Consider the following 24,252-nt stretch of genomic DNA (forward strand, 5'->3'; position numbering starts at 1 on the left):
GTGTCAGCGTGTGAACCATTCAACGAAACACAATCGATATGGCCTTTCGGACCCGAAGGCCCACTCGTGTACACTTGATGACTTCATGACGCAAAGCTTTATGCCTCGTCTCGGCCCGTCAGCACCAACATTGAGCTGTTGATGACTGGAAACATATTGCCTGGTCGGACGAATCTCGTTTCAAATTGTAATGAGCTAATGAACGTGAGTGGGTATGGAGACAACCCCATGAATCCATGGACCCTGCATCTCAGCAGGGGACTGTTCTAGCTGGTGGAGGCTCTGTAATGGTGTGTGACTCGTGCAGTTGGAGTGATAAGAGACCCCTCATAGGTCTAGATACGACTGTGACAGGTGACACGTACGTAAGCGTCTTGTCTGATCACCTGCATCCATTCATGTCCATTGTGCGTTCCGACGGATTTGGGCAATGCCAGTCCGCCCCCGTTAGCTGAGTGGTCAGCACGTTGGAATGCCACGCCAATGGGCCCGGGTCCGATTACCAGCTGGGGCATCATTTCATCATTTCATCCCCATCTCCCACGCTCAAGTTGCCCAATGTGGCATCGAATGCAATAAGTACTTGCGCTCGTCGGCCGAACTTCCCCAAATGGGGGACTCCCGGCCCACAATGCTGTACGCTCATTTCCATTTCCATGGGCAATGCCAGCAGATAACGTGACACACCACAGGTCCAAAATTGCTCCAGAGTGGCTCCAGGAACACTCTTCTGAGATTAAACGCTTCCGCTGGCCACCAGAGTTCACCGAGATGAATATTGTTGAGCATATATGAGATACCTTGCAGCAAGCCCACCTCCTCGTACTCTTGTGTATTTATGGACTGCCCTGCAGGATTCATGGTGTCAGTTCCCTTCAGCACTACTTCAGACATTGGTCGAGTCCATGGCACGTTGTGTTGCGGTACTTATGCGTGCTCGCGGGGGTCGTACACGATGTTAGACAGGTGTAGCAGTTTCTTTGGCTCTTTAGTGCATATCAGTCACTCACCTTTAAATGATACATTGGCTGCAATCATTGGACGGACTGCAACAGCTAATAACTGAAGGAACTATATTCTAGAGCGATTTTTCGAATAATTTAATTATTGTTTATTTAGCATGATCAGATTGGGGCTCTTAACGCCCCCTCGTATATCTGAACAGGAACAACACGGACAACGATATTTCAAAATATAATAATAATAATAATAATAATAATAATAATAATAATAATCCCAGAGCAAACAAACAAAGAACAACACACATCAATTAAACAATCAGAGGAAAACGACATCTTAAGACAGCCACCAGAACAAGCACAAATAGAACACGAAGTGACACACATGTTAGATATAGAAGAGAAATTTCAGCTGACATATATAGAATACAAAGACACAAATACAGACATTAGACCATTCTTGCATAGACCACCAAATAACCCACAAGTCGAAACAACAATAACAACTATCAACACAATCATACACAACAAAATAAATGAAAATACAACAATGGAAGAGTTACAACTACTGGTTTATGTAGGAGCACTCACTACACTAAATATACACACTAGGCAGAGATCAGAACCAACCAACACACAGAAGAAACCCACAAAACCAGCATGGCAACACAGGCTACAGATCAGAATAGAAAAACTGAGAAAAGACATCGGACAGCTAACACAATTTATAAGAAATGAAATATCAGACAAAAAACGAAAAAGGTTAGGTAAAATCTCACAACAAGAAGCAATGGAGCAATTAGATGAAAAGAAGCAGAAGTTACAAGCATTGGCCAAACGACTTAGAAGATACAAAAAAAGTGAAAATAGAAGGAAACAAAACCAAACATTCAACACAAACCAAAAGAAATTTTACCAGACAATAGATAACACACACATTAAAATAGACAATCCACCAAACATAACAGACATGGAACACTTCTGGAGCAACATATGGTCAAACCCGGTACAACATAACAGGCATGCACGGTGGATACAAGCAGAAACAGACTCGTACAAGATGATACCACAAATGCCTGAAGTGATAATTTTGCAACATGAAGTCACCCGAGCAATTAATTCTACGCACAATTGGAAAGCCCCTGGAAATGATAAAATAGCAAATTTCTGGCTAAAGAAGTTCACCTCAACACATTCACATCTAACTAAATTATTTAACAGTTACATTGCAGACCCATACACATTCCCTGATACACTTACACATGGAATAACCTATCTGAAACCTAAAGATCAAGCAGACACAGCAAACCCAGCTAAATATCGCCCCATAACATGCCTACCAACAATCTACAAAATATTAACTTCAGTCATTACACAGAAATTAATGACACATACAACACAGAACAAAATTATAAATGAAGAACAAAAAGGCTGTTGCAAAGGAGCACGAGGATGTAAAGAGCAACTGATAATAGATGCAGAGGTGACATATCAAGCTAAAACTAAACAAAGGTCACTACACTACGCATACATTGATTACCAAAAAGCTTTTGATAGTGTACCCCACTCATGGTTACTACAGATATTGGAAATATACAAAGTAGATCCTAAATTGATGCAGTTCCTAAACATAGTTATGAAAAACTGGAAAACCACACTTAATATCCAAACAAACTCTAATAATATCACATCACAGCCAATACAGATTAAGCGTGGAATATACCAAGGAGACTCATTAAGTCCTTTCTGGTTCTGCCTTGCTCTGAACCCACTATCCAACATGCTAAACAATACAAATTATGGATACAATATTACTGGAACATACCCACACAAAATCACACATTTGCTATACATGGATGATCTAAAACTACTGGCAGCAACCAATCAACAACTCAACCAATTACTAAAGATAACAGAAGGATTCAGCAATGATATAAGTATGGCTTTTGGAACAGACAAATGTAAGAAAAATAGCATAGTCAAGGGAAAACACACTAAACAAGAAGATTACATATTGGATAACAGCGACTGCATAGAAGCGATGGAAAAAACGGATGCCTATAAATATCTAGGATACAGGCAAAAAATAGGAATAGATAATACAAATATTAAAGAAGAACTAAAAGAAAAATATAGACAAAGACTAACAAAAATACTGAAAACAGAACTGACAGCAAGAAACAAGACAAAAGCTATAAATACTTATGCCATACCAATATTGACCTACTCATTTGGAGTAGTGAAATGGAGTAACACAGACCTAGAAGCACTCAATACACTTACACGATCACAATGCCACAAATATAGAATACATCACATACATTCAGCAACAGAAAGATTCACATTAAGCAGAAAGGAAGGAGGAAGGGGATTTATAGACATAAAAAACCTACATTATGGACAGGTAGACAATTTAAGAAAATTCTTTCTAGAACGAGCAGAAACTAGCAAAATACACAAGGCAATCACTCATATAAATACATCGGCTACACCACTGCAATTTCATAACCACTTCTACAACCCTTTAGATCACATAACATCAACAGATACGAAGAAAGCAAATTGGAAAAAGAAAACACTTCATGGCAAGCACCCATATCATCTAACACAGCCACACATCGATCAAGACGCATCCAACACATGGCTAAGAAAAGGCAATATATACAGTGAGACAGAAGGATTCATGATTGCAATACAGGATCAAACAATAAACACCAGGTATTTCAGCAAGCATATTATTAAAGATCCCAATACCACAACAGATAAATGCAGACTTTGTAAACAACAAATAGAAACAGTAGATCACATCACAAGCGGATGTACAATACTAGCAAATACAGAATACCCCAGAAGACATGACAATGTCACAAAAATAATACATCAACAGCTTGCCTTACAACATAAACTTATAAAACAACACGTTCCTACATACAAGTATGCACCACAAAATGTACTGGAGAATGATGAATACAAATTATACTGGAACAGAACCATTATAACAGATAAAACAACGCCACATAACAAACCTGACATCATACTCACCAATAAAAAGAAGAAATTAACACAACTAATCGAAATATCCATACCCAATACAACAAATATACAAAAGAAAACAGGAGAAAAAATTGAAAAATACATCCAACTGGCTGAGGAAGTCAAAGACATGTGGCATCAGGATAAAGTTGACATCATACCAATTATACTATCAACTACAGGAGTCATACCACACAATATCCACCAATACATCAATGCAATACAGCTACATCCAAACATATATATACAATTACAGAAATCCGTAATTATTGATACATGTTCAATTACCCGAAAGTTCCTAAATGCAATATAACATATACCGTACAGCAAAAAGGAAGTGACGCTTGATAAAGGTCCGCGTCACTCCATTCCTCACCAGACTTAACGTCTGAGAAAGTAAAGATAATAATAATAATAATAATAATAATAGTAAAGGGCATTTAGAATGATGTAGATTAGCTTAGTGCATTGAAACAATGTTTGCTATTAAGGATGGATAAATGAAAAGATTGAAAGTGGCTGTATGTAAGGAACTGTATATAAATGGTGAACTCTGCCGACAAGAGGTAGGGGAGAGTTGTGGGGAGGACTGCCGAAAATTAGCTACATAGAGTATATGAGACAGGGCTATTGTGATAGAAGGTGAACTATTAGCTGCCTTTTCGTGTGTGGAAGGAATTTATTTCCCCTGATATTTTGAGGAATATTTTTCCAGTGTCGCGATCATGATACAGAAAATGATTTAGACAACATGGCAGTGTTGTGTGTTGGTACAGAGAGAATTTTACGTTGTGGATAACGATTACTGCTGCTGTGCTGTTCAGATTGTTCAGTAAGAGTTGAATACAAATAAGAGGGAGTGCAGTGATTGAGCTGGCGGTAGAGCAGAGTATGATAGTCTCTAGTTTACCGCCTCGTAGCGCTGGTAATTGTTGATAGACTGGTGTGATATGGTTGAAAAAGCGTACACCACAAATGTATCATACACAAGCATTCATCGCCAGTTCCACCCGGTGGCAGCTTTCGTACGAAAGTCCATGGAGCCTGGCATCACCATAGTCAAGTGTCAGGAGTGTTAGTCTGCCTCACGAGTTTTTTTTAGGCTTGAAAGGAAATACTTATTCATGTCTCTGCAGTGACTGAAGTGATGTTACATCTTCTCACAGACTGGAATTGTGTTCTCATTCAGGCTAAGTGATGGTCGAGATTGATCCCCAAGTCCTTCGTAGTGGGAGAAAAGTTTGTTTCTGTGCCGTTTATGTTTAATGCTGGAAGAGCTTCTATTTACTTTACAGCGTCGCAAGAAAATAGCTAACCTAGGAAATATTTCATGCAGTTTAACATACGTAACGCAGCTTACATCAGGGACAAGTAGAGCTGGTGACGTAATCGAGGTTGCCTATAGTAAACTGCATGAAATATTTTCCATGTCAGTGCTATTTGACCACTCTGTATACGTAAGAAGGACTGTGTTCCATTAGTCAAGTGAGTCACACGTGTATACAACAGCATACCAGCGATCTAAACTATAGTAAGTAGCAGGAGCGGGGGGGGGGGGGGGTCATGAGGGGGGGGGGAAGGGCACAGTCGTATTAGTTTCGTAGAAAATGTGACTCCGCGGAAGGGGGAGGGAGAAAATCGTTTACTTCAGTGAAAGGCGGAAGGGTGGAGGACACTAAGCACATTATCTTAGAAAATAAGTCAAAACTACTAGAATTTTACTTTTAGGCGGTGATGATTCACATGGTTTCCCAGAGTAGCTATTGTTTTAAGTGTTTTTTCAAAAATATTTAAAAGCTTCAAATCATCAATGTTATATTAAAATGATCACTTTCTCTAAAACAAAAGATCATCCTCGGGGATTCCAGAACATCTCACAGTTTGAAGGAGAACAGCGGTGAATGGCGAAACAGTTTTGACATTTCACCAGAAATTTCACTACTACTAATCAATATGCCTTTAGCAAACTGTTGTTGCACATATACTTATATTTGTGGTGGGGTGGGATAAGAGTTCGATTTGCAAATGATATTTTTATGTATGTCCCCTGCCCCTCGCCCGTTAACTCCTTGCGTATGTTCGCCTGCTTAGCTGAGTGGTAACGTATTTTCCTGCTAAGCAGTGCGTCCGGGTTCGGTTCCCGGCAGGATTGGAGGTTTTTCTCCCCTCGTGGCATGGGTGTTGTGTTGTCCTCATCATTATTCCACATCACCGACACGCAAGTCGCTCGAGGTGGCGTCACTTGAAATAAAACTTACAACTCGGCTGCCGAAATTCCCTGGGTGGGGCCTCCTGGCCATCAATACCACACGATCATTTCATTTCATTTTTCCATGCGCGTGGGGCCTCGAAGGACTGTTTATTATCGTTCATTCATTATGAAACAAGTAAATTCTGGATAGTTTCCGCTCTGCTCTCGAAATACATCTACATCTACATGACTACTCTGCAATTCACATTTAAGTGCTTGGCACAGGGTTCATCGAACTACAATCATACTATCGCTCTACCATTCCACTCCCGAAAAGCGCGTGGGAAAAACGAACACCTAAACCTTTCTGTTCGAGCTCTGATTTCTCTTATTTTATTTTGATGATCATTCCTACCTATGTAGGTTGGGCTCAACAAAATATTTTCGCATTCGGAAGAGAAAGTTGGTGACTGAAATTTCGTAAATAGATCTCGCCGCGACGAAAAACGTCTTTGCTGTAATGACTTCCATCCCAATTCGCGTATCATATCTGCCACACTCTCTCCCCTACTACGTGATAATACAAAACGAGCTGCCCTTTTTTGCACCCTTTCGGTGTCCTCTGTCAATCCCACCTGGTAAGGATCCCACACCGCGCAGCAATATTCTAACAGAGGACGAACGAGTGTAGTGTAAGCTGTCTCTTTAGTGGACTTGTTGCATCTTCTAAGTGTCCTGCCAATGAAACGCAACCTTTGGCTCGCCTTCCCCACAATATTATCTATGTGGTCTTTCCAATTGAAGTTGTTCGTAATTTTAACACTCAGATACTTAGTTGAATTGACAGCCTTGAGAATTGTACTATTTATCGAGTAATCGAATTCCAACGGATACAGTTTATAAATACTAGAGGCACACCGCCAATTATCGCGATGCTACACCAAAGGCACAGTTCAATCTCGTAATGAGTTTCTCAGTGATACCATTACATATGACTCGCTAGATGATAATGGTGGCGAAAAAATTATCGTTGCAGACGTCAGCACTTTAGTTATTAGTGGGACCCTCAAAAAAACTACTTTCTCACCATTCAACATAGTATTTAACTAAGAGAGTAGTAAAATTCATAGTATTAACTCAATCATTGCGACATTCGGCTAAACGCGTTTTATGTTTCAGTGCAACGCTTTCTAACTATAGAGCCAGTGTTCAACTGGTTGACTGGCACCCATTCATGCTGGTAACAAAACAGCTCTGTAAACAATGTCTCAAATGCAAATTATTGACACAGACCCGCTGCATTAAATATTCAAATAATAGGCAGCATGGGATGTCAATAAGCTCGCACGTGTCTGCTCATTACTTCGAATCACAGCATTGTGAACCAGTTTAATAGTAGTTGACTGAATTATTGATCAGTTAGTGTGGGTTGACACAGACTAAACAGCAAGTTCATCACTCTGGTTGGTTCAAATGGGTCTGAGCACTATGGGACTTAACTTATGAGGTCATCACTCCCATAGAACTTAGAACTACTTAAACCTAACTAACCTAAGGACATCACATACATCCATGCCTGAGGCAGGATTCGAACCTGCGACCGTAGCGGTCGCGCGGTCCCAGACTGTAGCGCCTAGAACCGCTCGGCCACCCCGGCCGGCTTCATCACTCTGTTCTTCCTTTAATAATCAAAGGCTAAAGGTTCCAAGAGGAGAGCTGTTAAAAAGCCAGTTTGACCTTTTGCGGTGTCATCTGATGGAAAAAACAGGTAAGAAGTGGAGCGAAGGAAAAACGGGAGTAGCAAGTTTGATATTTTGCGGTATCATGTGACGCAAAGAACAAGGTAGGAAGTAGAAGGAAGGAAAACCGGGAAAAATCACCATAAAAGTAATAAAATATATTGAGATGGGGACGATGTGCTGGCCAGAAGCACCTGGATGTCTCCCGCGGCTAGTCTCCAGCCAACAGGTACACTTTCACATTCGACTGGCAGTCTCCTTGTTAATTTATTATACCGACTGAATGCTCAAGTTTCAGAAGGCTAAAAATGTGAGATAATTAACAATTATCAAAGGAAGATCAAATATAAAGGAATAAAATTTTAAAATTCTATGATATAGGACAGAGAGATCTTCAAGGACGACTAGACACGCATTTCCATTTATAGGGGTATCGTTTGGAACCTAGAACAAGGTATGAGTGAAAGCGTGTGAGACGTACCGAAGATTCCAAGTAAGATGCCTCTGTGGTAAGTAATTCTTTAGTGCAGGGGTTCCCAACAAAATTTTCTCGAGGACCTCCTCATCGAGCATGACTGGTACCTTGTCATATCACAGTATCAAGTACCTAAAAGAGCCAAATTAACTTTTTACACGTTTTCTATTTTTGGTACTTAGAAAAAAAACATTGACATATTCATTATTAAAAACATATTGAGCTTAAAAATTTTTCAATTTAGCCATCATTGTTTTTAACTATTTGCCTCTATCTAATTCTAGTTTTGCGCAAGAGTGTGCTAGTGTCAGTTGGCTCTAGGAAGACGCTAGATGCAGAAGTTAGCGTTCGCTAATGCTCTGCTCATGCAGGAAGCAGCCAAAACAAAAAAATCTGTTATCATACGAAATATATTTAATATATTTTTTAACGTAATAGCATCTTGCGGACCCCTCTGGCATAGCTCGAGGACCCTTGGTGGTCCGCGGACCACCTGTTGGGAACCACTTCTTTAGAGTAGTGTAGTGTTTACGTTGATACCAGAGATTATGCTAACGAAGGGATATCTGGGGGTGAAGCACATTGTCTGAACACTACGTATTACAACAAGGATAAAATGCCTCATCTGTAATAGAGATGGTGTTGATGTCTATAAAATGCGAAAACGGGTTCTTCAGCAAGTATCTGGACCCTTTTGATAACGACCCAACAGGTCTTCTGCGCCGATATGTTACCGCGAATGAGACGTGGGTGCATCACAACGCTATTTTCCTCAGTATTCCGAACATCTTGCACCATTTGACGAACGCTTTTTCCACGTCGACAAATCCTATGAATGTGTCTTGACTTTTCTTCAGACTTGCTTCGAATATCAACCGCAACGTCATAATTACCTTCCGTAAATCCAAACTGATCGTCATCTAACAGATCTTCAATTTTCTTTCCTATTCTTCTATGTGTTATTGTTGTCAGCAACTTGGATGTATGAGCTGTTAAACTGACATGCGACATTTCTCATGTTTGTAGCCTCTTGTTATTTTCAGGATTGTGTGAATGATGTATTTCGAAAGTCTGATGGTATATCGCCAGTCTCATATATTCTACACACTAACGTGAATAGTCGCTTTGTGGCTACTTTACCCAATGAATTTAGAAATTCTGATGGAATGTTACCTATCCCTTCCGCCTTATTTGATCTTAAGTCCGCCAAAGCTCTTTAAAATTCTGATTTTAATACTGGACAGACCCCCCCCCCCCCCGCGATCTATTCCCCGTTGACTCCTGTTTCTTTTTCCGTCATGTCATTGGACACGCCTCTTTGTGTGACAAAGGATTTTAGGAGCTTCCCAGTCCTCTTTATTTTATGATCCTGTAGCATGCTTTCTAGCCTGTACCACCAGATTCTGCAAGGAATGGAGGACGGTGGTACTTTGTCAGTATCATTAGAGCATGTCTGTCTTAATCAAAAGATGATTGGTGTGTGGGGGCAGGGGAGGGGACTGTTGGGATGTGGAATTGAGGAGTAGCAGCCATGGCGTTTTTCAAGATATCATTCCGGCATTCCCTCCCATCAGGAGGTTTTTCTTTTTCTTTTTACGTAAGATCTAGCTAGATTGATGGGAAGTTGAGCTGAGTTTGTTTAACCTCCAGTGCATGGTTTTGATTGGTGCACCACTGTGCTGTGTGTAGGTGTTAGACTATTTGGCTACTTGGGAAAGCATAATGTAAGACTTCAAGTTCAGTACACAGTATATGTATGAAAAGTATATTCCTGTGTTACCATAATCGTAGCCAAACAACTCTGATCTATTTGCAAAACTCGCCTTGCTCAAAGTTAGACACAGATGTAGAGGAAGTGGGTTGGGGTATCATCCTCCTCCCCCACCCCTCACACACACACACACACACACACACACACACACACACACGCTCACACATACACACACACACACACACACATCTTAAAGTAACAAAACGCGTTTTAGCAATGGTTTATATTTTATCATATACATTAGTACATTTCCCAGCTAAGCTTTAGACTAGACAGGACCACCCGCAGAGGACATTCCAGCTATGAAACTCGAATTTGGGTGGACGTTGTATTTCACATATGTTAGTGCTGATATTAATTGTGAGAGCTCGACCAGACCTCATAAGTATCCATATAAAAAAACGATACACTTCATCATTCGCTTTTACCAGATTCTGAGTTCCATCCTATGGTTTATGGCTACTTTGAGCTTTGCGTTGTGGAGTGTAAAGACGCAGAGGATGTGGCATGTAAAACTGGGCCGTCGCACGCAGCGGTAATGTTCCAGTGCGTGCGCGTCGATAATAATGGAAAACGAGAAATGCCGTCCAAACAGTCGTGCAAGAACTAACCATTTCCTCTGTTGCACCGACACTGCTCGGAAATTCGTTGTTGTGTTAGGCAGCTGCAGTCGCAGCCAGTGAAGCTTGTCGAATCTAGTTGAGGAAAGGCCTCGTTGTGTGAAGCCGGGTTAGTATGAGAGTGTGATAATAGCGCATTCGTCCCCGGAGCGTGTAGCCATTGAAGCGTTCATTCGCACTGGATCTTGTGTGAAAACAAAGAATTTGTTTCAGGAGAAATTTCAAGGGCGTTCTGTGCCAGCAAATGGACCATACAGGAATTGGTTATAAAAACGGCGGTGTACAGGATCGGCTCAAAATACTCGCAGGAACAGTCTACCACTTGGCTGCACACTTGAATTAAAGAGGCAGGTGCAGGAGATAATGACAAGAAGTCCTCGTAAGTCAACCAGGAGACTAAGTCAACAGGTTCATGCGAATGAGAGAAGTTACAGACGTCTGTCAAGCGGACAGAACGTAAAACCGTACCGGATAAGTGCTGTGGAAGAACTGAACTCACTGAGGCTCGTCATGACTGACGAGGTGTGGTTCCACCTGTCTGGCTACAGAAATTCCCAAAACAACCGATACTGGTCGACAGAAAATCCAAACGCTATACACCAGACATCCTCGAATGACGAGAAGACTGGTGTTTGGTCTACCATTTCCGCCACACGGGCGGTGGGGCCCATATTCTTTGAGACGAAAGTGAACAGTGGTGTGTATCTGAGAACGTTGTTGGTGTTTTATTCAAACTTGACAGAAGAGAAACGTCAGATTTGTTGCTTTCAGCAGGGCACTGCAACATGCCTTACATTAGTTGCATCATTGTCCCGTGTGCATGAGATGTTTACGCCAGAGAGGACAATCAGCAAAAACTTGTGGCCTCCTCGGTCACCGGACTTTCACTTGTGGGGATGTTAAAGGGAAGAGTATACGAAAAAAAAATCACTCACAATTCAAGAACTCAATACTAGGATTCAGGATGTCATCAATAGCTTCACAACACAAGATTTGACACGGTTATATATGAATCTCCTCAAGCGTGCTCACATGCATGCTGAAGTGGGCAGAAGACACTCTCAATGGTGAGTAATCACATTCAATACATTACATTACATTTCATTTTATGTTCATGTGTTGACTTTACCGGCCGGTTTTACGTGCCACACCCTGTGTAATGACGTAAGCAATCGCTTAACCGTGTAGTGATGTGAACCCGTCTTAATCGGCCGCAATGGAATAGCACGTGGTGTTTACAGTGAGAGAAATTTCTCTGAGCAGTGACCTACTCTGTGCAGGGAAAACTCAGAGCAATGTGTGGCTCCAGCAGTGCCTGTAAACCGGCGAAGAAGGCCCTTCTGGGAAAAGAGTTGGGAGAGCTTGGGCTGCTATAGGGGACATACGCGAGGAGAAATTCAGCAGGTGGAACGGAGCGGCGCTGCCTGACGGGTGGGTGGGTGGGTGGGCGAGCTGTGAAAGCGTGACGTGGCGGCCCCTGCCATGACCTCGCCTCGCCTGCAGCCGCGGCACACTTGTCCGCTCAGCTGACTGCCCGCGTGGTCGTCACGTGCGCCACACGTGAACTGCCGACACACTGCCGGACACGGCGAAGCGAGACGAGGGTCGGAAATGTAGAAAACACCTACCAAATACTATCAGAACAAATAAATATAACAGGGCAACTATGTCTCGTATTAAATTATAAACTCGATATGTGATATTAAAAGGTCCGTACGGGAAACATTAGGTCAGAAAATTTCTGTTTTTTTGGGTATTAAGAAGTCACGGTGAAGTTTATTAGAACTTAGAAACACGTATTCAGCCGACCGCTTCCAGGACAGGGAGTATACCGGCTTTGGATCGGATCCGCGCGGCGTATTAAAGCCCGTTTAACACTGGGACGCAGCTGACGGTCGCTAGTGATGGTCACCGGTGACTGTGGTGAACACTCTCGGTGTCCGATACCGCAGGTATTGTCTAATGATTAGTTAGCAAAATGGACTCGTACGGGGATAGCAACTAAATTTCTCTAGCCTTTTATGAACCGAAAAATAAGGTATTAAATTTGAAAAAAGAATATACAATTTTTCTTACCCGTACTCTTCTCACTGAAATCAGGCACAACTTCGTTATAATTTCTTGCCACGCACTCGTTTTCATCACTTTGTTGCTATAGTCATCGCTTTTCGCATCTCCAATAGCAAGACGGCTTTCTACTTCAATTACAAAATCTTCCGTGTTAATCAAATCTAAACTCATGGCTACAGTGTGTACAGTATAATGTACAATGAATATTATGCGTCACTGTCTGTCGGTTGGCAAATCTGTGTCTGTGATCAGTGTTCCAGTGAGAACACTCCAATTCAAACTAAAGCATGTGTGGTGGTGACTGCAGTAAACATAGTGACCTTGTCCGTCACATGTGGCGAGGGTGAGTGACTGCTGCGTCACAGTGGCTCGGTGAGGCAGTGTAGTGCCCCGGTGTGAATGCTCCAGTTCAAACGAATGTATCTCTGTCGATGACCGTCGCTGGTGACCGTCACCCGTGTCTCAGTGTGAAACGGGCCTAACGACAAAAGGTCGGCGCGCCGGCCAGCATGGATGTGATTTTTAGGAGGTTTCCCGCACAGAAGCACCTATCCCCATGCAAAACCAGTCGTGCCCTGAGGAAGGCCGTTGCAATTCGGCCGAAACGTCGGTTTTAGTTTATTATTGTTGTTAGTTTTTAGCAATTACGCGGCATAACACCTAGAAGAATTTTAATCACTATGACATCGGCCACGGAAGCCTACGTTCTTATATAAGAAATTGATGATCTTAGCTGCATGGTCTCCCGAATCGCTTGTTCAACATCAGAATCACCAGAACATAGAAATCTTATCAGAAACAATAAGGAAGCGGAGATTACTACTTTTTTGGACATATTTACAGAAGGCATGACAACAAACTCAGCACACAAATCTTCAAATATTTTAGGGAAAATAAATTAACAAATACATGGACAGAAAACGTTAGGAAAGATTTGGAATGGAATTACACAAGAAAAGAAATAGTATTTGGAAAAGATTTTACAGGAAGAGAGATTCATAGGCAGGACGGAAAAGAAAACTGGGACAAGGTGGTCTGAAGAGAGATAAAGGAAACATAGTGAAACAATGAAAGAAAGAACACAAAAGAACTAAGAACTGAACTTGGAATGCGGTCCCTGGAGGGCTTAACCCAAGTAGAAGAACAGTGTAAGCAGTAAAGTCCGTTTCCTATAGGTGGAAACGATTTGTAGCGCAAAAAAACGTCTACTCTGAGATTCTATTCGTTTATTAAACTTCGTTCAGTATTTTCCAACAGAGATTGTATACCTATACTACGCTTCTGGTAGGCCTGCAAAATAATCATCTTTGAAAGCCAGATCTCTTAACTGAACTTGCCATAATTTTCATTAAACTTGTGAGAATGATGCCAAAACTTGTGAAGACCGTAGATATTTAAATAATTACAATTTCACATTCCTCATTTTCCCACTGGTGAAACGAATTTGATGGCCAGGTGCGTTGTCCAGATCTTTTTTGTTTTATTTTCCAGCTCAAGTTATTACTTCTGCAAGTTAATGAAGAAAAATTTAATAGTGTTCGCCAGTTAATACAGCAAATGAAGACATTTCGAAAATTTTTTGTGGTGCACTACTGCAATAGAAAAATTCAGGGACCGATTAATCACCGATTCGAAAGTGATTCTTGAGGTTTTCCCGATGGATAGAACATTCCATCATCTTCCGGACGTGCATCAGTGACAGCAACACAACCAACTGGAGTTCCTATTCGCATCCAAAAGATGACGCAATAACAACAGGCACTTTCTATTAATCAAGTAATTTCGGCAGCCACCGATTGGCCTAAACTAACCTAGAATTGGGGTTTAAAAGTTACGCCCACATGGAAACAATACTTAACAATGAAAATATTGCAGTGCTGTAAGTAGCTAAATTCGTATGGGTGCTGAAAATAGAGTAAAACTCGACTGCAGTATAGCGAAACGGCCATATCAGGAGCAATATTAAGGGCCCAAAAATCTTTGTGTACTTCCTTTATAATCATCAAGTGAATAAGGCTTAATAACAGCGAGCGTTTGGAACACCAGATAACTCCAAGTAAATAAAATGTATGTTATGTTTATTTTTAATAGAAAATAGTAAATGAAGTAAATTTCTTGCTTATAGAGGAATGGTTGTACGTTACGTGAAGAAAATTAAACACATACGGAAGTGGAAATGTTTCTCTCTTATTATCCATAGTAATCTAAATACAAAGAATACACTAATAATGCGAAACATCGTGTGCTTCTTAGGGATTCATCTGATTATACAAGACAATATTTCCTACATAAATGGAGACAGAAGCATGGTGCAAGTTTTAAATTACGCTTTGACACTACCATTTGACCTTGGTTCCAGATGGAAATTGCCACAGCTGTAGCTAGCTCACTCGTTCACTCGATTACAGGAATCCCGTAACTGGATACGTGCAAGCTCTGGCTTTTCCCAGTGTTGCGAGAACATGTGGAAAATTTCATTTTTCAACGGACCATCTTCAACAATAGGTCGGCGTTAAGAGTCGTACCCACCTTGCACTGCACCTTTGTCCTCCGAGACCGCCTAACCTCACGGATTCCTTTTCTTTTTTTGAGGGGGAGGGGGGGGGGGTAGTGATCCCGGAAGTTTGCGTCAACTGCGACGACGCAGAATCAACAATTGCAGATGTGATCTTAAAAGTGTGGAATGTGTGTGACTCTCGTCTGGATATTTCTCATGCGTCTGATGCAGGGCACATTGCACATTTCTGAAAAATCAAGTGATAATTTCCAATCTTAGCGCATTTGAAAAAGTACCCCATGGTTGTAAGAATATACACGTAGAAGATATAACCGTGGAAAATCGGACGGTTCATTTTCAAAATAAAAAGTTTGTAGTCCTATGCATAAATGAAAATCCACCCAAGCATCAATATCTCTAAAATAAAAAAAAAAAAAAAAGATAGCTGAGAAACTGGGCATTTATTTATGGTTATGCCCAAGACTTCGAATAAGTGAAATTAATTTTTGGCTTATACAGCTTCTCTGTGTACAATGCTCTAAGTAGTATGGTTGGGGATACGAAGAACAGGCTTACTTCGCTAACACTGGAGAGAGCCACATAAGGCTGGCTGTGCGAATATCAAGTGACACTAAGGTCCATGCCCGAAACAGGCAGCGTCCGGTCCTGTGCTGTGTTAATGGCATAAGCTCACTGGGAATTGTACATGTTGAAAGCGGAATGGTAAATCGTTAGTAACAAGCAGGATTTGGTGTATAGAAGCTTGCTCGCCTCCCCACTTCCCATCAAAACTTCCGCTTATAGGGTGTTACGTTGGAGAGGAATAACTTTAAGCCTCTTTGAGTGGAGGTTTCTGAGGAGAGAGATAATACATGACGCTATCAGTCAGAGTTACATCACATTTCACTTTTGCAAGGACAAGTTCAAGTTTGTGAGCTGCAGCATGTCTCACATCATGACTTTTATTGGACACCACATTGTTCTCAGTCTTTTAGAGATTTTGGTGTATTTAGAAAGACGCGAACATTTTTAGGTATATTTATTCATAGATGTAACGAAATCAAAATGAAGTGAATACACATCCAAGTTACAGAGCAAACTTAATAACCTTACAACAGTCTTCGAGTGTACAGCCGAATTCCGTCGACATTCTTCCACGATATTTCAGTCCAGAGACGTCCGACCATCTTCAGATGAGTAGATAACTACTGAGGAGCCCAGGTGCAATCACGGTATTTATGCCGAATCTCTGGCATGTAAAATGTGCTGGCGTCTCTCGGGACTTGAATCAGGTGATGACATGCCCGGGACAGCCGAGTTGTGTGCCACCCTCAGTGTCGGAAGTGAGAGATGATCTAATCATTGAGTATTGAATGAGCCCGTAGATTCCTCTGTGACTGGATAATTTTGATTATAAGATTTCTGTTTTTATATAGTTGAAAGCCGTTGTCATATTTATTAGATTATAAACTAGACGTATTTCCACCGAGTCTTTGATTATCGAATACCAAAAACCGGAATCAGGAGCTAATTTTTTTTTTTTTTTTCTATTGTATTCCACTGAGCGTCCGATGGAAACAGATCTCTGCTAGTGCTGATTTTAACGGTTGCCGAAGACGGGTATATCTTCCGTGTTCTGTACAATGCTCCTGGACAGTTCATATCGTCATTACAACGGCTTTCAACTATATAAAAATTGGAATCTTATAATTAAAGTTATCCAGTCACAGCGGGATCGACGGGGTCATTCCATACGCAATGATTAGATCATCTCTGACTTCCACCACCGAGGGCAGGACACACAACCCTGCTGTCCCGGGCATGTCGTCACCTGAAGCATGTGTCGATGGATGCCAACACATTTTGCGTGCACAAGATTCGACATAAATAGCGTGAATTCAGCTGGGCTCTTCAGTAGTTGTGTACTCACATGGAGGCTGTCGGACGTCTCTGGGCCGAAATATCGTCGCAGACTGTAGACGGGATCCGGGTGCACAGCCGGAAATTATTAGAAGAAGAAATACGCGGAGAAATTTTCAGTAGTCACATCAAACTTAGTAAGTTCGTTTTTCCTAGCGAAGAATATAAATAAAACCTATCGAAAGAAGCAAAGCAATATCGTTGAAATTTTAAGAAACAGTCCGAAATAAGTAAACTTATATATCCTAGACAGGTAAATTCGCTGTTAGTTTGTTTTCATAACAATAAGATTGCGAAGCTTATTTGCTGTAATCTTCCAAAAATAAATCTATCACAGACTTGAAAAAGCTAACAGCGCCATCTATTGGTTATTTTGTGTACTGTTTCCTTGGTGTACTACACCGTGATGATAAATCGTCCGAACTGCTAAGGTGAGCAGACTATTTTAAGTAATATTTTGAATTTCGGTATCTTTTTTCTCTCCTTTCCAGATTTTGATGAAACAGCCTGCATACTTCCCCAAGCTGTACTCAAGTTACTATGAAAACCCCATGGAACTTCGTCTAATTGTTTTGGAGACATAGCGTGTTGAAAATGACAGACAGACACGATGGTTTTACAGGTTTGATCCACTCTGTATTTAGCTGAGGAACAGATTAAGATTTTTTGAAAGAAACGAATGATATTTACTATGAAAGTAATATGCCATAGGGTAACTGTACACTCAGAAGGTTTATAGAAACATGTACGTAACAACATAACATGTCGAAAGAAAACTAAGAACTCTGGAAGCATAATTGACTAACATTCATAGCAAGAGTGAAAGACCCATGTTTTAGAACGTGTGTCAGTGTCGTTTGATGACGTGTCTAGAAATTCCAAACTGTCCACAACAGTACACTAAATAATTCAGACAAGCGGGCCCTACCGCTATTTATTTTCGTGAAGTTTGCAGTACTTAGAATGTTTGTTTCCATATGCACTTGTGCTCACCTGATGTATATCTGTGCAGGTCAGACATGACACTAAACTTCCGGTCGTTTCCTTTTCATTTCAATTCTTTACGGTAGCTTCAAAACTAGACAGATGTCTCAATGACTACTAACGCCTGCTTTATGAAAATGCACTAAACTTTTTAATTGACCTAGACAATGGAGAGAGGGACGTAGCTAAATCGACAAGGCATAACTTTAGTTTATGATGATGATATGATGAGTGCGCTCTTCGTCATTTCAACAATTTGATTCGAAATTTATTTCGTTCTTGAAACTCCTCCCCGTCATGATTTACAGGCATGGAAAGAAATTAAGATTTGATTGATGTACAATGGCAAGTTTTACAATCGCTTTTCATTTAATTCCTTTTCATGTATATTTAGTTTCCACCAAACTCCGATCCCAAAAGACTTGTGATTTTTCTTAAAATTAGCGACACATGCTTGATGATTTCAACAAGAGCGATGTCACTAAAGGAGTGCTTTAATGAAAAGTTTTGTTGCGTGAGCCTCACACTTTGATATGCTTTTCGAACTCTTCTGTAGAGAACGAGTTCACAATATTATCAGCCTTGTTGGTAATATTACTCAAAGAAGCTTCCTTCGCACGAAAGATTGTTGTGGAAAATGCCAGGAGAAGGGACCTCCGGTGTTACAACTGATATAATACGTCAATGGGCTCTTACTCAAGACGTCCTGGAGAGTGCCATGCATCAAGTATCGTTATGTTGAAGGAGATCTCTTTCGTAACTAGAGTGGACTGTTAGCGGATGTGAAAACACACAGTCCGAGACGAAAGCTACAAGATTAAATCCGTAAACACGCAGTTATAAAGCACATTACTATTAGCCACTCAAACCATTCTCTGCGTTAGTCACTGTTTATTACGTCTAGTACAACTTCAGCAAGCACGACCAAAGAAGCAGTGGAAAATTACGTAGACCGTAATCTTTTTGCCATTAGTGAAGTGTGAAAACGAATTTCTACGGTTGCAAACTAAGTGAGGAGCAAGTCCAAATGTACTGTTGATGGAAGTACTTGCTTATGACTATGTATGGTGTCACATGGTTTGTTACAACCTGCATTGAGAGGAACAACAGCAGTATCCATCTTCATCATAAAATTTCCTAGCACAAGGCGACACACGAGCCATTTGCCCCTGTGCTCGGTACAGTAAAACATTTGTTTGCCTCGTTATTTATCACAATAATATAGTAATTTGCGTAATGTTGTACCAGACGATGAAGTGACCATTTATGCACGCAGTGTTGTAGTAAATTTGTGACCAACATGGAAACTATGTCGTTTAACATCTTGTTGTTAGTCACAGCCCCGGTTGACATTTACATTTGAGTCATAACAAACATGATTCTTGTACTGTGTAAGCACCACAGATAATAGATTTAGTAGCGACGCCGTTAGACACTCATTTTTAAAGCAGTAGAAGCTATTTTGTGTGTGTGTGTGTGTGCATGCAGGCGTGCCCAAAGCTGACCAGTTTGAGGAGTTGCTCTGCTCTCTACAGTATATTAAAGTGATGTTTGTTTATTTTATTGCCTTAGTTGAACAAAAATCGCTGTTTCTGTTGTATCTGTGATGTAAATTTTAGCACCTCAGTTCAAAAGAAGTTTTTCACTATTGGTGATTATGATTTTAAGTAAATTTAGTTTTTGTTGAAATTTAATAATGGATTGTTGTCCTCCTAATATTTTACGGATTAATAAACATTTACTTTTATTAAATGATAACCAAGGCAGCTGTCTGAAAAAAGATTTAAAATAAGATTTCTGTGAAGTCGAATAGTGATTTCAATGGATTACGCAGTCTATCCTGAATCTAAAATAGATTTTTTAATAAATTAAACGCATATTTGGAAAATATGCTGGTTAATATTGAAAAGAACGAAAAGAAGTAAAACTTACAGTTCAGCAAGCGGTGGATATTGTTGCGAGTTGCCTTTATATCTGCTTCATTTTTACAATTACGTGGAAATTGAACCATTTTATAGCGCTCTGTCGCAGGAGGAGGCTTTTCTGTCACCTCCTGTAAGCTATAGTAATGTACATGAATTTAACTGAAATTCAACTTTAGAGTTTTTGTCAGATCTGGACACTATTTCTACTATGTGGTTCACAAAATACCTGTGAATCCTAGAAGTAAAAGTGGTTATTTCAACAAGGGTGGCTCTGCCATGTGAGAAACTACGTAGCAGATGTCACAATTAATGTCCTCAGAAAAATTTTCGGGAGCCAAGAGACAACTGAGTATAATTCACGGTCTCGTTGTCATGAAATTTCTTCCTCCCCGTCCAGTGGCTCGACTCAGAGTTTACAATAAATTCTACAGTGACGGAATTTCAATCCAACAATGTCTGAGACATCTATTTCATTAGCTCGAACTAACTAAGGCGAAAATATTGCCACATGTTTCATATGGAATTTAGACTGTTTGGAAACTTAATTGTGAATCGTCAGAAGATACAAAACATTTAGAACGGACATGCAGTCACCTGGCATGACATCCCTAAAATTGGATCGTGTAACACAGTACCTAACAGATTGTTAGTATCTAAGAAAAGAGCACTTTTACGATGCAAATTTTATTATGGTCAAAGCTCACTGATAAGAAATATTTGCACGAGAAATTCTTTTTATTTTGGTTTTTATACGAGAATATTCTCATGATCTGCTTAGCCTTCGAGAATCAGTAATTGAAGCAAGGTATCTGGTGACGGGGTTTGAAAACGCCTGTCATCTCTTAACGTAAACGGTGGCAACGCGGCAGCGTTAGTACTTCCTTATCGCAGGTAAAATAGCCACTACAAGCGGTGACAGAATGATTGCGTCAAGACGTGTTGCATCACTGCTACTACTGAAGATGTTAGCTGACGTGTTTCAACATAAAGGAGACGTCCTGTGACTTCCTAAGGGATCACCTCATCGCTCTTCAGCAAGCTGAAAACTGATCCGAATACATTCCCTGACGCGTAAGCTCGCGAAGGCACTCACCTGGAAGCATTATCAATGCCTGTTAGAAATTGGAAAAAACTGGAAAGCCTTCAAGTAATAATATTAACAAAAATTAACGCCCATTCAAATGTACCGAAGTCGACATTGTTTCCACCGTTATTTACGTTTTGACTACGTCACACTTACGCAGACAGACGCCATAACATGTTATGAAATGATGTGACGTACTATTTTCCATTATCCTAAAAGTTTTAAGGTTAGGAAGTGCTCTGTTAACGTACAGCATCTTCTTTCCGTAAAATTCTTTCGTGTCAATTACTGGTTCAGTTCTTTCTAGAACATTACGAAGTATGATGCTCATTTGTTTGTATACGATTATGGATAAGATATTCAGTTACATGTGCAGAAAAAATGAAGAATGAATTTTGTAGGCAACTGTGAAGGCTATAATGCCTTCATGGATACGGGAATATGTCTGACAGTGGTATGGAAGTCATATAATTCTGATTACAACAGCGGAAAGTACAAGCGTGGGTAGTGAGAATTTTAGCTATTCAGAATATCCCATCTGCTGTAGTATTCAATTTACTGTCAAAACAAAACTAATTATTAAAAAAGAATCCTTTCAAAGATTTACTCAAACGTCAAGGAAGCGGAGTTTTTCGATACTTGAAGTAGAAAGAACTAGGTAATGAAACATGCACTTACATGTGAGACAGCTTTATGTTGTAGATGCTTCAAGTGAATAACACATTCAAACCCTAATGAATCCTTTTTTTCGTAAATATCCAAAGGGCCAGTGAAGCCGAATAAAACGATATATCAAATAAAAGCTGAAAACTTTGAATAACAGAAGACATTTACATAGACCGAGATATGGGAAAATTATTTTCAGTTACTGAAGCGACCAATAACTATTGGGAAGTAGTTACTGAAGATCAGTACGGTTTGTTTAGTTAGTCAAACCTTTCACTGGATGGCTTCTCTAGGATGTGAGCGTCCCGTTCCAGATGTTTCTAACCGCAGGAAATATAATGCAACTGCCGGAAATCGAACGTTAGTTTCTGTGGCTAGTATACAGTTTAGAACATCAGAGTTGTAGAATTTGTCTGTAAAGTGTAGTGTTTCTTAAACGTACTTTTTCCTGTAAATAAATACATTAATCACACAGGATAACAAATAGGAAAAGGGCTCTTATAAAAATAGGTAGAAAAACAATGAAAATTGTATGAAACAAAACATAATTTCTCTTCAATTTTCAGCCACTCATCCTATCAGTTACTTGTCTTTTGAAGGCAACAGAGACAGGTGTCTGGATGTTGAACTGGTTGTCAGACAAGAAGACAGCAGATGCATATTGATTTACTTTACTCGCAGTTTTACAGTTACCATGTTGTATGAAATGGACCGGGGTCACCAACAAAATGAAGGCATTACCATCTATAAGCTTGTGATATTCTCAGGTGGTTTGGCTGATAGTAATACGAAATGTATACGGACACGATTCCCATTTCCATATGGGCAAGAGAGGCAGGAAAATGGTTAGTAGTTCTGCACAATGACACATCCGCTATGTTCGCCGTTTAGGAATCATATCTTACGTCGAATACCAGGGGGACTTTGGCGTAGTGGAAAAACTGCCATGTATTTCTTAGTTTCCGAGCAACAAAATACGGAAAGTTACAGCTCTACTTACTCTCGTGCTAATAGCCGAAGGAGACAGCTAACGGCGGACCACCATCTATTACGTGGCTGACAGAGTAGACGCACCCTAAGAGAGCTACATCACTCATGTCGTTCTTCGTCCAGTGTGTGGAATAGTGTTCACCTTTGTGGGGAATGTTAGTATGAATATGTTAAAAAATTACTTTTAATCTTTTCAGTTTTCGGAATTAGTTTCTTGCAAAACGTTCTTAGATATCCAGGATATCTTAGACACCGATCAGAATTTTAATAAGTAAAATACGGCAGTACACATATAAAACTATGTCTTACGAAGATTCATTCGATACGTGATGTGGCTATTGCATGAGATTGCGCGAGAACGGTAATGTCACTGCATTAATGACTACATTATTGTACGATAATTCAGGTAAGTTCTGTAGAGAAGAAAATTCTATATATTGGTATCATTTTTGATAAAACGTGATCTATATTCTGTAACTCTTCAGGGAATACTATTAATTTGTGTGTTTAAAATGAATGAGTGTTTCATAAGTTGCTCTATGAATGTGCATCACTTCTTCGATAGTTCTATCATTACAGAAGGCAATCCATAATGTTACGCAACAAAACTCCACACTGCCGTGGGTGCCCAATCCAACAAAGTTTTTTTGCACTTCCAGATTTAAGTCATCAACATTTTACTTTTTTGCCAGTTGACCATGTGACGTTGATCAAATCATGTGCCTTCCACCGTCAAGCTAACTTGCTCCACCTAAAGCCTCATTTACGACGCTCTCTCGCCGATTGCAAGCGCGCTCCTTAAACGGAACGTCCCAGAAGGTACATAAATTGTTATTTGATATAGACATATACTTTGTTCCGTACGGAGAGTGAGGCAAAAAACATTGCAAGTTTTCTGATATGTGCTTGGCGTCATCTCAACTGCGCTTTCCCTATTCAGTGGACTGAAGTTGATAACCTAACACCAACATTTTTCGTATATGTGAAGGCAGATTTATTTTACTGAGTGGTTAAGCCGATGAACAATCCCAATTGCAGGGGACGTTTCCAGGGAACACACATGTGATCATCAATATTTTATGTAATTATACAGTTACTGACCGATTTTAAAGTGCTGTCATCATCTACTCACGGAGGGGTATGATCTTATGTGAAATGTTTTACACAGTAAGAAAACTGTTACAGTTACAAGCTGCGTATTTCTCTTGAGATAGTTAACTCGCTGTGCACAAATTACCCGGACAATATTTGGGAATGAGAGCACCTAGCGACATCCAAGAGTTCTTTTAAATAATTTCAAACCTTTAAGAAACATTTTTTCCCGTTGT

The 24,252-nt window shown here is 40.3% G+C and overlaps 1 protein-coding gene across 1 annotated transcript in view; it reads right to left on the reverse strand.

The window, feature by feature from the left end:
- The window catches only part of LOC126234610 (protein takeout), a 68,164-nt gene that overhangs the window by 22,442 nt on the left and 21,470 nt on the right, over positions 1 to 24,252 (reverse strand). The window lies entirely within an intron of this gene.

Source organism: Schistocerca nitens, chromosome 2, assembly GCF_023898315.1.
Source record: "Schistocerca nitens isolate TAMUIC-IGC-003100 chromosome 2, iqSchNite1.1, whole genome shotgun sequence".
NCBI lineage: Eukaryota > Metazoa > Arthropoda > Insecta > Orthoptera > Acrididae > Schistocerca > Schistocerca nitens.